This window comes from Tenrec ecaudatus, chromosome 12 (genome assembly GCF_050624435.1).
Source record: "Tenrec ecaudatus isolate mTenEca1 chromosome 12, mTenEca1.hap1, whole genome shotgun sequence".
Lineage (NCBI taxonomy): Eukaryota > Metazoa > Chordata > Mammalia > Afrosoricida > Tenrecidae > Tenrec > Tenrec ecaudatus.
The window spans coordinates 96,779,820-96,793,737 of record NC_134541.1 but is presented as its reverse complement, the minus strand read 5'-3'; the positions used below and the strand labels follow the sequence as shown (position 1 = coordinate 96,793,737).

General features: G+C 47.9%; 1 pseudogene; it reads right to left on the bottom strand.

The window, feature by feature from the left end:
- Positions 1–4,879: 4,879 nt before the first annotated feature.
- LOC142423026 (nuclear receptor subfamily 2 group F member 6 pseudogene) lies at positions 4,880–6,110 on the bottom strand (annotated as a pseudogene).
- Between the last annotated feature and the right edge of the window lie 7,808 nt (positions 6,111–13,918).

Sequence of the window (13,918 nt, the reverse complement as noted above, 5' to 3'; positions counted from 1 at the left end):
TGATGTTGAATTTTGGTCCGATTTTGAAGGTTACATAAATGAACCTATACTTTTCTTCAATATCTTGTTTGAGAGATTGGTCTGTAGTTGATGTTGCTGTCAGGGGCCATCAAGTCATTCCTACTCCCAGCTCCCCAGAAGGAAACACACCACCTGGTCCTTCCTGTGCCATCCTCCCACTTGTTCGTAGGGTGGAGTTCGCAGTGACACAGTCACTGTCAATCAATCTCGCAATCTCGTCTACGGCCTTCCTCGGTTTGACAAAGACTCACCATCCTTGCCTCTAAGGAGCATTCTGGCCGTCCTTCTTCCAAGATTGGTCTGTTCGTTCTTCTGGCAGTCCATATACGTTCAATAATCTTCTCCAACACCGCGGTTCAAGTGCGTTGGATTTTCTTTGGTCTTCCTTTTTCAATGTGCAATTTTCACATGCAGAGTAGACCATTGGGAAGACCTTGGTTTAGGTCAAGCCCACCTTAGTCCTCAGAGTATAATCCTTGCTTCTCAATGCTTTAAACAGGGGTTGTAGAGATTGACCCAAAACAAAGTGTAGCTTGGTCACTTGACGGCTGCTTCCATGAGTATTGATTATGGATCCAAGCAAGATGAAATCCTTACCAACTTCACATTTTATTCCATTTATCCCCTGCTACATATTGGTCCAGTTATGAAGATTTACGTTTTCCTTTCATTGAGTTGTAACCCATGCTGAAGGCTTCTGCCCTTGAACTTTATCAGCAAATGTTTGAATCCCCCTCACTTTCGCCAAACAAGGTTGTCACCTGCATAGCACAGGGTATTAATAAAGATTCCTCCAGTCCTGATGTGCAGGCTTATTCAGGTAATCTAGCCTCTCTGAGTGCTTGCTCAGCATACAGACTGAGTAAGTAGGGTTAGAGGATGCAGGCCTGACACAAACCTTTGATGATGTTAAAGCACACAGTGTGCCCTTGTTCTCTCTCCTGACTTCCTCTTGAACCAGGCACAGGTTGTGCACGAGCACAGGGAAGTGTTCTGGAATTCCCGTTCTTCACGGTGCTACCCACAGTTTGTTCTGATCAAGTTTTTTTTACTGTTGGTCTTTCTCATATAGTCTCTTAGAGTTCTAGTTCAATTCAACAAGTTTCATTGTGGATGTTTTGGTTTGTTTGTTTGTTTGTTTGTTTGTGTAGACTGCTAGTGGTAAACAGCGCTATGCTTCCAGTTCTGACCCCATGATTTCAACACTGGATATGGGCTTCCAGCCCCTGGGCTTAAGTAACATCACCACATAGCATTGTCATTACCTTCTAGGGATGGATGGTAATAGCTTCTTACTACAACTGAATTGTTGGTCATCTCTACTAATTTAAAGTTTTTGCTTACAATTCTTCTGCTTTGCATTGAACTATATTGCCTGTGACTTTCCTGTCTAAAACTCTCATTCAAGGAAATGAAGGAAAACGAACCTACTAAAAATAATAAATAAAATGGACGTAGTAGATTGTTCCTCTAATAATTTTGGTTTATCTCATCAATTTTCATCTTCTTTTGGCTTTTTTCCTTCCAGTGGAGTTTGTTTTACTATCATGTTTCATTTTATTATTGTAAGCTTCTGCTACAACGTTACAATTTCCACAATCTCTTCCGGGATGGCAGTGTGTTCTTTTCTTTCCTGGTAGAAGGAGCCTTGTTTATGTCCTCAAGTTTCAGAACCAGTATTTACCTCTGATTTCAGAGGTATGCAGTTAGCTCTAATCACCAGATATTTCTGGAGTTGTAGCACGAATGGACTTTCTTCTTGTTGACCCACCCACCACTATTGGCAGAGCTGAGAGAAAAACGAAAAATAATACTCTTCAATAAAATTCTAATTTCAGGAACATTTGAGCAGTTAAGTTGTACTTAACGAATGAAAGAAGAATCGGAGGGTCAACAAAAGAAGGTGCTTTCGCAGTGTTTGTGTGAATAGATCTACACACAGAGTAATAAGGTCAATCCAATTAACTTGCTAGTAAAGATTCCAAATGGGATCTTATACCCAAACATAAGCTCTTTGTGCTTCCCTACTAAACCAAGTTACAAGATCACAGTGCCTTGCTGGTTTCTGATGTTGAATGTGAATGTCATAGGACCATCAACTATCTACGCTTTCATCAGTTGTGGATTCATCAGATACATATAGAGAGAGAGTTACATCACTCAGAAGTGCCAGACGGCGTCAATTGCTGATACACAAAGTTCTGCTCTTATCGGAAAAGACAATGAGAAAGCATCGTGTCTTATGAGGAATGAGGCGGTCCTAATTTTCCTTTTGTGCACCACATTTGAACGTTCTCTTTCTCATCTGTGATCATTAGAATTTCTGTCAGCTGGACCTGTTTGTGTGAAAATAGAGTTAGAGTCCAACTTATCAATCAGGTGTAAGTCCCATGAGCCCTCTTCTGGGTTGTCGTCTCTATTATAAGAGGAATCCTGTGCAGAAGCGTGCTTTGTCTTGCCCATTTCCCTTTGTCCACTTCTGGATTCTACATCTGGTTTGTCAATTTCCTGTTAGGTCATCTACTGATCACACTAACCATCAGTGGAATGTCAACTTGTATTGATTCATCCCACCTCAGATTCATGCAGCGCTGCCTTCCCCACCCGAGACCCTCTTCCTGCATCTTCCTCTTTCATGTCCATCAGTTCCCGTAGCTCTATGAGACAGGAGAAGTCTCCCGCTTATATATGACCAATGAACTTGAACCAAACTGGACTTACCTGCTTCTATAGCTGTTTAGGCAATTGTGGATATAAATCACTATTTGTCCATACATGTATCATACAAGTATCCTTGGTCTTGCTTCTCTAGAGAACCCTGGTGGCATAGCGCTTATGCATTGGCTGCTAAGGTCAAGGTCAACAGTTCAAAACCACGTGTTACACCACAGCAAAAGGAAGAAACATTTTAATGCAATAATGAATTACTGTCTCTGGAACACAGAGGGGAAGCTTACCCTGTTGTAGAGGGTTGTTCTGCATCAGAGTTGACTTGACGGGACCAGGAGAGGTTCTAAAGAAACAGAATGAGAAAAGATGAGTTGTCTAAATTGGTTCTGATGTCTGATGCAAGCCCTAAAGCTACTGTACATACCCCACATCTCTCGGTAAGTTTTGAGAAATCTATCACTACGAACCAAGAAGGTGTTTTCATCCCTGGCCCTGATGGCACAGTGATCATCCTCTGTGCTACAAAACACAAGAGCAGAAAGGTCAAACCAAGGGCAGCTCCCCTAACAAAAGACCAGGTTTTCTTCTCTCATGAAGAATTACAGTCTCAGAACCCACAGGAGCAGGTCTACTCTGTCCTGTAGGGTCCCCATGCGTCCAAATGACTGAGTTTGGGATGTGTGCCGATAATGGTGCTTAGGCTGTATCTGGAGCAAGACACCGCTGCATGGGCCCAGGAAACACCTCCCACGGTTTATGGCCTCCAGACCTCTACCTAGACTTAACTCATAGCAAGTTCCCAAAGTGAAGCCCAGGTGTTGGGCCAGGAACAGCTATGCTCTACCCCCCAAAAATATTCTAGAATTCCTTAACTTGTGCAGACAGAAACCTGCAGACTATGTGTCATGATCGTTATAAAGGTTGTGCGATTATTGTGCAAGGAACATAAACTCTGATAAGTCTCAGTTTATTGATATGGCCCACTCAGCACAGATTCTCTGTCCAGTATTGGAGCTTGCGGGGTTGATATAGTCATTCATTGGTTGGCCATCTACAGTAAGTCAAGCAGACGTATCAGACCTACAGTAGCATTCCCTAGGAGAGGGATCCAAAGGCTCAGGGAAAATGGCATGGGAGAGTGGACTTCTCAGAATAAAGCCATGGACGCAAAATCTGAGAGCCATGAGGGCACGCCTGTGAGCAGAACTGTAAGGAGCACATTTATGGAAGCAGCCCCAGCAGGGGGTCTGCAAAGGGAAAGCAAACAATTAAGCTGAGTGTGGTTTTCTGTTTGTTTGTTTTCCTTCAACAAACCTCTGCAGGCATAAGGCAACGTGACAACATATATGAAACTTTAAAAGAAATAACTGCCAAGCAAGGATCTTAAATCCAGCAAAATATGAAGAAGAAATAAGGGCATTTTCAGTCAAGGAGAATTCCAGAAATCCAAAGCAGCGGAATGAGTTATAAAAAAATACGAAGGCTATTCTATGGATGGAGAATCACAAGGAAGAGCAAACATAAACCTGAGATCAATGAGCAAGGCAGTCCCCACCAGACAGTAACCAAGGTGAAGCAGTTCTGCAAATATGACACAAGACTGAAAAGAGAGAGCTACAAATATCAATCTGCAATGGAGAGAAACACGAAGCAAATAGGGGGAGAAAAGTACATGCAAGAAACTGTATGGAGAGGAAGGCAAGCAGTACACAAGAGAAACATGACCATCTTACACTAGATAAGAAAATAACTATCAAGGGAATGTCGTAAGAAATAGGAAAGAAACCCCATCAAAATGAAGAAAACCACAAAAGCCAACTCAGTAGTAAAATAACAGCAAACCAAGAAGGACAAGAAAATCCACAAGCACAAGGAATCCAGCACAGAAATTTATGTAAAACCAACTTACATAGACATCTTCTCCAAATGACTTCAGGTGCCTATCCAGGTGCAGAACGCAAGTCAGCACCGCCGAGGCATGTGCTTGCTGTGCCTGAAATAAACCTTCCAGGCTTGTAAGGCTCTGAAGTCCAGTAGCCTCCGAGTCAAATTGTAACCAGGGTCACTAAGGGCTACTGCATATTACATAATGATCTTTCGCCCTAGTCATGGTTCTGGTTAGCCACTTGGGGAGGCTGTCCCTATCCTTGGCCTGGGGACCCCGAGCATCTGTGTCGCTGGAGGTCGGTCACTGGCCGGAGCCCTAAGGCCAGTTGAAAGTACTCCCCGAGAGCAGCATGTCTCGGATCAGCGTCTCAACGGGTGTCTTGCCCACCAGGCGCATGAAGAACAGCTGAGAGATGAGTGAGGCTGGGACGGCGCGCAGGGCAGGCAGACGCAGCAGCAGGCGGCCGAAGCACTGGGGCTGGGCTGGGTACTGGGTCAGCATGTACTCGGTCAGGGCCACCTGCGCCTTCTCCTGCAGCCTCTCCACGTGTGCTGGGTCTGAGAGGCCACAGGCATCAAGAGTAAAGAGCGCGATGGCCTTGAGGCAGCCATACTCCGCCGAGTCCACCTGCAGGCGGCCCAGCTTGTCCACTTGCTCCTGGAAGGCGCGCACCTGGTCCATGAAGGCCACCGCCCGCTCGGCGGCCATGGGAACGGTGTGCAGCCCGGCTGCGGCCAGCAGAGGCGCAGTGTGCAGGGTCAGGGCGGCCTCCGCCGCGTTCAGCAGGAACAGCTCGCTCCAGCTGAGCCGCAGCAGGGCCACCTGGTCGGCCACGGGCAGCTCGGGGAAGAAGGGCGCGTGGCGCGCCCACTCCACGGTGCTGAAGAGCAGCCGCGCCGCCAGCTCCACACACGTTATCGATGCCCAGCACCGCGCCCGCGCCGCCCGGGCCGAAGGCGCTCGCCGCGCCCGTGCCAAAGTGGCCGGCCACCGCCAGGTAGGGCTTGGCGCGCAGCAGCTGTGTGATCAGCTCCCACGCTGGCTGGCCATGGAAGAGGTCTCCGCCCACCGCCTCCGCCAGCGCCAAGCCCGGGGGGGCTGCCGGAGACGCGGCGCCAGGACCTGGCGGCGAGTGGGGGCTGCGGCCCCGCTGCACGGCCTCTTTGCGCATGCCGACCGGAACACTTCTTGAGGCAACAGTACTGACACTGGTTCCGGTGGTGCTGGTCAATCTGGCAGTCACGGTTGGACCTGCAGGTGTAGCTGAGGTTGAGGAGTATGCTCCGCTTGAAGAAGCTCTTGCAGCCCTGGCAGGTGAGGACGCCCTAGTGCTTGCGCTCGCCTTGTCCCCGCACACCACACAGTCCACCTGCAGCCCCTGCCGCTCCTCGTCGCCCTGCTAGGCGTCGCTGGCGGCGCCCGGGGGCGAGGCCGAGTCCTCGGTGGCGGGCGGGTAGCCACCCACCTTGTCCACGCCATTCGCGTCTCCACCGCCGCCGGGGCCGCCCCAGCCTCCGGCCACCATGGCCATAGCCCCCGGGCCGCGGGTCCGGGGCGCCCCCGCTGCGCGTCGCTCTGGGGGTACCTCTCTCGGCGCAGGGGTCGCTAGCCGGCGCGCATCCGGTCCCGACGCACGGGGGCTCCCGCGGAACCCCCCAAAAAAGTTTTGCAGCACCAACTTCTGCGGCCGGTGTGCGCGCCGGCGGAACTGGTCGGGCCGGTTCCAGGCCAACTTTCCCACGCGTGCGCGGGCCCGGGGCCGGGGGAGGCGCACTGGCGTTGAGGCCCGGGGGCCCCGGGGGCAGGAGCCCGGCCGCCCAAGGGCTCCGGCGGGGGCGCGCGGGCCATGGGCCGGCCCGAGCCGCGGCGGGGGCCACAGCCAACTTCGCGGCCCGCCCCGCGCACTCCTGAGGCTGGGGCCAAACTTTGGCCACAAGTTGCGCGGGCGGCCTCTGCGCTGGGAAAGGGCGGTGGGCGTGCGCCAGGGCCTGATGCTGCGCCTCCCAGGAACCCCTGTGCCCCTTGCCGCCGCTGCCACAGCTCGTGGCCTGCAGGTCAGCGGGCCTCGCCCTCCCAGCCGCCGCTGGCCTGGGCCTGCGCAGGGCCAGAGCCTCGCTCTCAAGCCCCCTCGCCACAGCCTCCACCGCCCCTGCGCCTGGCCTGGTGCTACAGACAGTGTGACAAATATGGATTTCTCTTTTTTTCTTTTAAACGTTTTATTAGGGGCTCATACAACTCTTACCACAGTCCATACATACACATACATCAATTGTATAAAGCACATGCATACATTCCCCACCCCAATCGTTCTCAAAGCATTTGCTCTCCACTTAAGCCCCTTGCATCAGGTCCTCTTTTTTTTTCCCCTCCCTCCCCTTTCCCCCCTCCCTCATGTGCCCTTGGTAATTTATACATCGATATTTTGTCATACCTTGCCCTATCCAGAGTCTCCGTTCCCCCCTTCTCTGCTGTCCCTCTCCCAGGGAAGAGGTCACATGTGGATCCTTGTAATCAGTTCCCCCTTTCCAACCCACTCACCCTCCACTCTCCCAGCATCATCCCTCACAACCTTGGTCCTGAAGATATCCTCCTCCCTGGATTCTCTGTACCTCCAGCCCTCATATGTACCAGTGTACAACCTCTGCCCTATCCAGCCCTGCAAGGCAGAATTCGGATCATGGTAGTTGGGGGGAAGAAGCATCCAGAATCTGGGAGAAAGCTTTGCTCTTCATCGGCACTACCTCGCACCCTGACTGACCCATCTCCTATCCTAAACCCCTCTCTGAGGGGATCTCCAGTGGCCGACACTTGGGCCTTGGGTCTCCACTCTGCACTTCCCCCTTCATTCATTATGGTATATATATATATATATATATATATATATATATATATATATATATATATACACACACACACACACACACACACACACACGCACACATGTTCTTTTTTTTTTGCATGATGCCTTATACCTGGTCCCTTTGACACCAAATATGGATTTCTTAAATTGGTTTTCCAACCTATTTAGTCTTGACGGGGATACGTCTACTACCCGTACTAATCCATGGTCTGAAATAGCAAAGATAATATTAAAGTAGCACCTAAAGTAGATGACATGCTGGATAAAGGAGATGCTCTTGGCAATCATATATTTGATATTTTCCAGGAGTTTTGTGAAAATGACAAGTATAGCGAAGCTGGTTGGCTGGTCCTTCATACGATGGAAAGTGTTATTAAGGAGAGGGATGATCTCAGAGCCTCAAAAGCACGCCTCACATGCAGACTAACAGATTTGAAAACTTCCATCTGTGCTACAAAGGAGAGCCTTCTCTCCTCTAGTAAAAGAGCTGACATTGCTGAGAACCAGGTCCAGAGTCTCACTATATGAGTGGCTGAATGACAACGGCAGCTGAATTGCAGATCTAGAGCAGTGTCTGAAACCAAAGTAAGGGCATTCATTGGGAAAAGTTGGGACCCTGAAACATGGGATGGGAACATAGGGGCTGATGATCCGGAAGAAGAGGATATTGAGCCCTTAGAAACACCTGAGCAGATTAGCCAAACGATTCAAGTTGATATGCCAGGTGGGGCTGCATCAGTAGCATTACCTGAGGAAGATGCCTCGCAAGGTATTGCTGAGAGCACCCAGGAAACACCCTCAGCACCCATTATTTCCACTAGACCTGTCACTAAAATGAAGTCTCAGAAACCTCCTAAAGGTGAGGTTGAGAAGATTATCCAAGAAGAAGTGCGCTACACACATAAAGACCTGCTTGAGTTCTCAAATACGTACAAGCAAAAGCCTGGAGAATACCCCTGGGAATGGTTACTCAGGGTGTGGGATACTGGTGCACGAAATGTAATATTAGACCAGTCTGAGTTTCTGGATATGGGACCCCTAAGCACAGACTCTTCTTTCAATGTCTCTGCGAGACAGGCTAAAAAAGGATCTAAGTCTTTATTTGGTTAGTTCAATGAAGCATGGACTGCCAGATGGCCTAGATTAGACCAACTTGAAGTACCTGACCTGCCTTGGTACACTGTAGAGGAAGGCATCCAAAAGCTTAGAGAAATTGGTATGTTAGAATGGATCTATCAAGATATTCCCATAGATCCAAAAAGGGGGTGACCTGAAGACATACCCTTTACCACAACCATAAGGAACAAGTTTGTGAAGTGGGCCCCAGCATCTCTTAAGGCTCCTGTAATTGCTATTCTATGTGCACCAGGATTAACAGTGGGCACTGCCCGAAGCAAACTCCGACATTTGCCCACAATGGGGCTGATTGGTCCCCGTGATGGTAGAGGGCAGGTGTCAGCACTGGATCCACGGAGACTGGGTGGGCGTGGTTATAATAGACAACGAGTTTTCAATAACAATCAAAGCAACCTGTCTCGTGTGGAATTATGGCATTGGCTACTTAGCTGCAGTGTCCCTAGGAATGAAATAGATGGGAAGCCTACTAAATATTTACGTGATCTGTACAGGCAAAAGAATGGTAGATCAGGTGAACAGCAGAATAGACAGTCACGATCGCTCAATCAATTCCCAGACCTGAGCCAGTTTACAGACCCACAACCCCTTGAATGAAGGGGAGGCCAGGTCCCTTGTAAGGAGGATCCTGCTACATCACTGAAGGTTTATACTGTTAGTCTTCCTTCTAGCCTTCCCCAAAGGGACCTGCGGCCTTTCACAACAGTGACTGTTCATTGGGGGAAAGGAAATAATCAAACTTTTCGGGGATTACTAGACACCGGCTCAGAACTGACACTAATTCCAGGAGACCCAAAATGTTTCAAAGGCCCACCAATCAGAGTGGGGGCTTATGGAGGTCAAGCTATCAATGGAGTTTTAGCTCAAGTACGCCTCACTGTGGGTCCAGTGGGCCCCGGGACCCATCCTGTGGTTATTTCCCCAGTTCCAGAATGCATCATTGGAATAGACATACTTAGTAACTGGCAGAACCCCCATATCGGATCCCTAAAATGTGGAATAAGGGCTATCATGGTAGGAAAGGCCAAGTGGACACCATTAGAATTGCCATTACCTAGGAAAAGAGTAAACCAAGAGCAATACCGCATGCCTGGAGGGATTGCAGAGATCAGTGCCACCATCAAAGACTTGAAAGATGCAGGGGTGGTGATTCCTACTACCTCCCCCATTTAATTCACCAATTTGGCCTGTAACAAAGACAGATGGATCCTGGAGAATGACAGTGGATTATCGTCAGCTCCAATTGCAGCTGCTGGCCCAGATGTGATTACATTGCTTGAGCAAATTAATACTTCTCCTGGTACATGGTATGCAGCTATTGATCTGGCTAATGCCTTCTTCTCCATACCAGTCTCAAAGGCCCACCAGAAGCAGTTTGCCTTCACCTGGCAAGGGCAACAATATACTTTCACAACTCTCCCCCAGGAGTACATCAACTCTTCTGCCCTGTGCCATAATTTAGTCCGAAGGGACCTTGACCACCTGTCTATTCCACAGCATGTCACACTGGTCCATTATATTGATGACATTATGCTGATTGGACGCACTCAGGAGGATGTATCAAAGACTCTAAATTCATTGGTACAATATCTGCGTACAAGGGGTTGGGAAATTAACCCAACAAAGATTCAGGTACCCTCCACATCAGTACAATTTCTAGGGGTCCAGTGGTGTGGGGCATGTCGAGATATTCCTACTAAAGTGAAGGATAAGCTATTACATTTAGCTCCCCCAACGACTAAAAAAGAGGCACAACGCCTAGTGGGCCTCTTCGGATTTTGGAGGCAACATATTCCTCACTTGGGTGTTCTACTTCGACCTATTTATCAAGTGACACGAAAAGCCTCCATTTTTGAGTGGGGCCCAGAACAAGAAAAGGCTCTTCAACAAGTGCAGGCTGCCGTGCAAGCTGCTTTGCCACTGGGACCATATGATCCAGCTGACCCAATGGTGCTAGAGGTGTCAGTTGTAGATCAAGATGCAGTGTGCAGTCTTTGGCAGACCCCTATTGGTGAATCACAGCGTAGATAGACCATTGGGATTTTGGAGTAAAGTCTTGCCATCCTCTGCAAGCAACTACTCCCCCTTTGAAAAACAGCTGTTGGCCTGTTACTGGGCCTGGCTGGAGACTGAAGGCCTCACCATGGGCCACCAAGTCACCATGAGGCCTGAATTACCTATCATGAAGTGGCTATTGTCTGACCCACGTAATCATAAAGTTGGATGTGCGCAGCAACACTCCCTTGTTAAATGGAAGTGGTATATACGAGATCGGGCCAAAGCAGGACCTGAAGGAACAAGTAAGCTGCAAGAAGAAGTGGCCCAAATGCCAACAGTCTCCACTCCTGTTACATTGCCTCCGTTCTCCCAGTCTGCACCTATGGCCTCCTGGGGAGTTCCTTACCATACTTTAAGTGAAGACCAAAAAAGTCATGCTTGGTTTACGGTCGGCTCTGCACGATATGCAGGTGCCACTCATAAGTGGACAGCAGCAGCACTACAGCCCTTTTCTGGGATCTCCGTAAAGGACAGTGGTGAAGGGATATCTTCCCAATGGGCAGAACTTCGAGCAGTGCACCTGGCCGTTCAATTTGCATATAAGGAAAAATGACCAGATGTGAGATTATATACTGATTCATGGGCAGTGGCTAATGGCTTGGCTGAATGGTCAGGGAATTGGAAGGACCATGATTGGAAAATTGGTGACAAGGAGGTATGTGGATAGACTTCTCTGAATGGGCCAAGAAAGTAAAGTTAATTGTATCTCACGTGAATGCTCACCAAAGGATTACCTCTGAAGAGGAGGACTTTAATAATCAAGTGGATAAGATGACACACGCTGTGGAGACTGGTCCTCCTCTTTCCTCTGCCACTCCTGTTATCGCCCAATGGGCACATGAACAAAGTGCACATGGCGGCAGGGATGGAGGTTATGCATGGGCACAGCAACATGGACTTCCACTCACCAAGGCTGACTTGGCCACTGCCACTGCTGAGTGTCCATTTGCCAGCAACAGAAACCAATATTACGTTCAAGAGATGGGACAATTCCTCGGGGAGATCAACCAGCAAGTAGGTGGCAGGTTGATTCCATAGGACCACTTCCATCATGGAGGGGACAGCGTTTTGTTCTTACTGGAATAGACACCTACTCTGGATATGGATTTGCCTTCCCTGCACGTGATGCTTCTGCCAAAACTACTATTTGTGGACTCAAAGAATGCCTCATGCACCGGCATGGCATCCCACATAGTTTTGTTCAGATCAAGGAGCTCACTTCACAGCAAATCCAGTGTGGCAATGGGCCCATTCCCATGGAATCCACTGGCCGTATCATGTTCCTCATCATCCTGAAGCTGCCAGCTTGATGGAACGATGGAATGGGCTCCTAAAGACGCAATTACGACGCCAAGTAGGTGGCAACAACTTGCGGGGCTTCCTGATCTCCTGGAAGCTGTATACGCTCTAAACCAGCGGCCAATATATGGTGCTGTGTCTCCAAGAGCCAGAATTCATGGGTCCAGGAACCAAGGGGTGGAAGCTGGAGTGGCACCACTCACTATTACTCCTAGTGATTCCCTTGAAGCATGTTTGCTTCCTGTCCCAACAACCCTGTGTTCCTCAGGCATGGAGGTCCTGGTCCTGAAGAAAGGAACTCTCCCACCTGGAAACACAGCACGGATTCCACTGAAGTGGCAGCTGAGAATGCCCCCTGGCCACTTTGGACTTCTCATGCCTTTGGATCAACAGGTCAGGAAGAGTGTCACCGTACTAAGTGGTGTGATTGATCCTGATGACAGAGTTAACAGGACAATGCTACAAATGGCAAAAGAAACGAAATAACAAACAATTAGGGCAGACGTGAATAACTTGGAAAACGTGAAAACAATGCAAACAAATCAATGCAGTAAAATAGTTGTTTCTTTGAACAGATTAACAGAATAGGTAGGCCACTGCAAACCTAACCAAAGAAAGAAAGGAACATATAACAATAGTCACGCCACTGAGGGATAAAACAGGGAAAACTACAATGGGCTCTAATGATATTTAAAGCTGAATTGTATAGTACTATGAGTACCGTTACACCAATGAATTCAACATCCTGGAAGACATGGACAAATACCCTCCCAGATGGACCACAAGCAACTCAACAGACTCAGAGAAATAGAGAAAATAGACAAGGTTATCAAGAAAATGTCAACTAAAATATCCCCTGGGCCAGATGGCTTCACAGGAAAATGCTGGCAAGCATTCAGGCAAGAGCTGACAACAATCCTACACAAATGGCCAACTCCCAAATTTTCTCTATGAATCTAGCAGATTACCGATAGTTAAAGTGGGGAAGGATCCACAAGGATTGAGAATGACATTCTGATCTTTCTAATGAACATTGATTCAAAATCCTTAACAAAATACTGGTCAATATAATTCAAAATATGATAAAACGAATAATTCTCCATGAACAAGTGGGATTCATTCCAAGGATGCATGGAGGTTTCAACATCTGCAAGTCCATTAGCCTTATTCAGGGTATTGGTAAGAAAGAGGAATAAAACCACATGATAATATCAATACACACAGAAAAAACATTCAATATCATCCAGCACCCGTTCCTGTTTAACACATTACAAAGATCGGAATGGAAGGGAAATTCTTCAAGATAATATAAAAATTCTTCAAATTTGCCCTCTACAACAAGCTATATATGAAGCTACAGATGAAAAGTTAACACCAAAAGTTGTATTCAGTGGAAAAAAGACAAAGGAATCGCGCTGAAAATGTCAACCAGGCAAGATGCCCCTTGCACCCTCTTCTATTTAACAACATTCTGGGGTTCCTAGTTAACAACATAAGGGAAAGGAAAGAGATCAGTGGTATACATCTGAGGAAAAAGAGGTGAAATTATCTTTATTCTCAGGTGATATAATTTTATAAACAGAAAACCCAAAAGCTCCACAAGGGGAGTGCAGGAAGTGAGAGAGGAATATGGCAGAGTGGAAGCATACAAGATCAGCAAACAGAAGGCTATGGAACTACTATATCCATCAGAATAGTCCATGGAAGAGAAGATAAACAATTTAGTACCCTTCACAATAATACAGCACAAATTGAAGTTGGAAACAGAAAGACTTCTCCCAAGTTGTTTCGCCTAAATATATGGCAAACTTAGCTGCCTCCTACACGTGGTAAGTGACTATCCACTTGGAGGTCAACAGAAGTAGGTCAGAGGTTATTCTCCCTAAGGGTTATCAGCTATCTAGAGGAATCAGACTGCAGTCTGTCACACCCTAAGTAGGGCCCACCTCCTTCTGATAAGGGCAGTAGTAAATTGTTTTCTTGTAGGA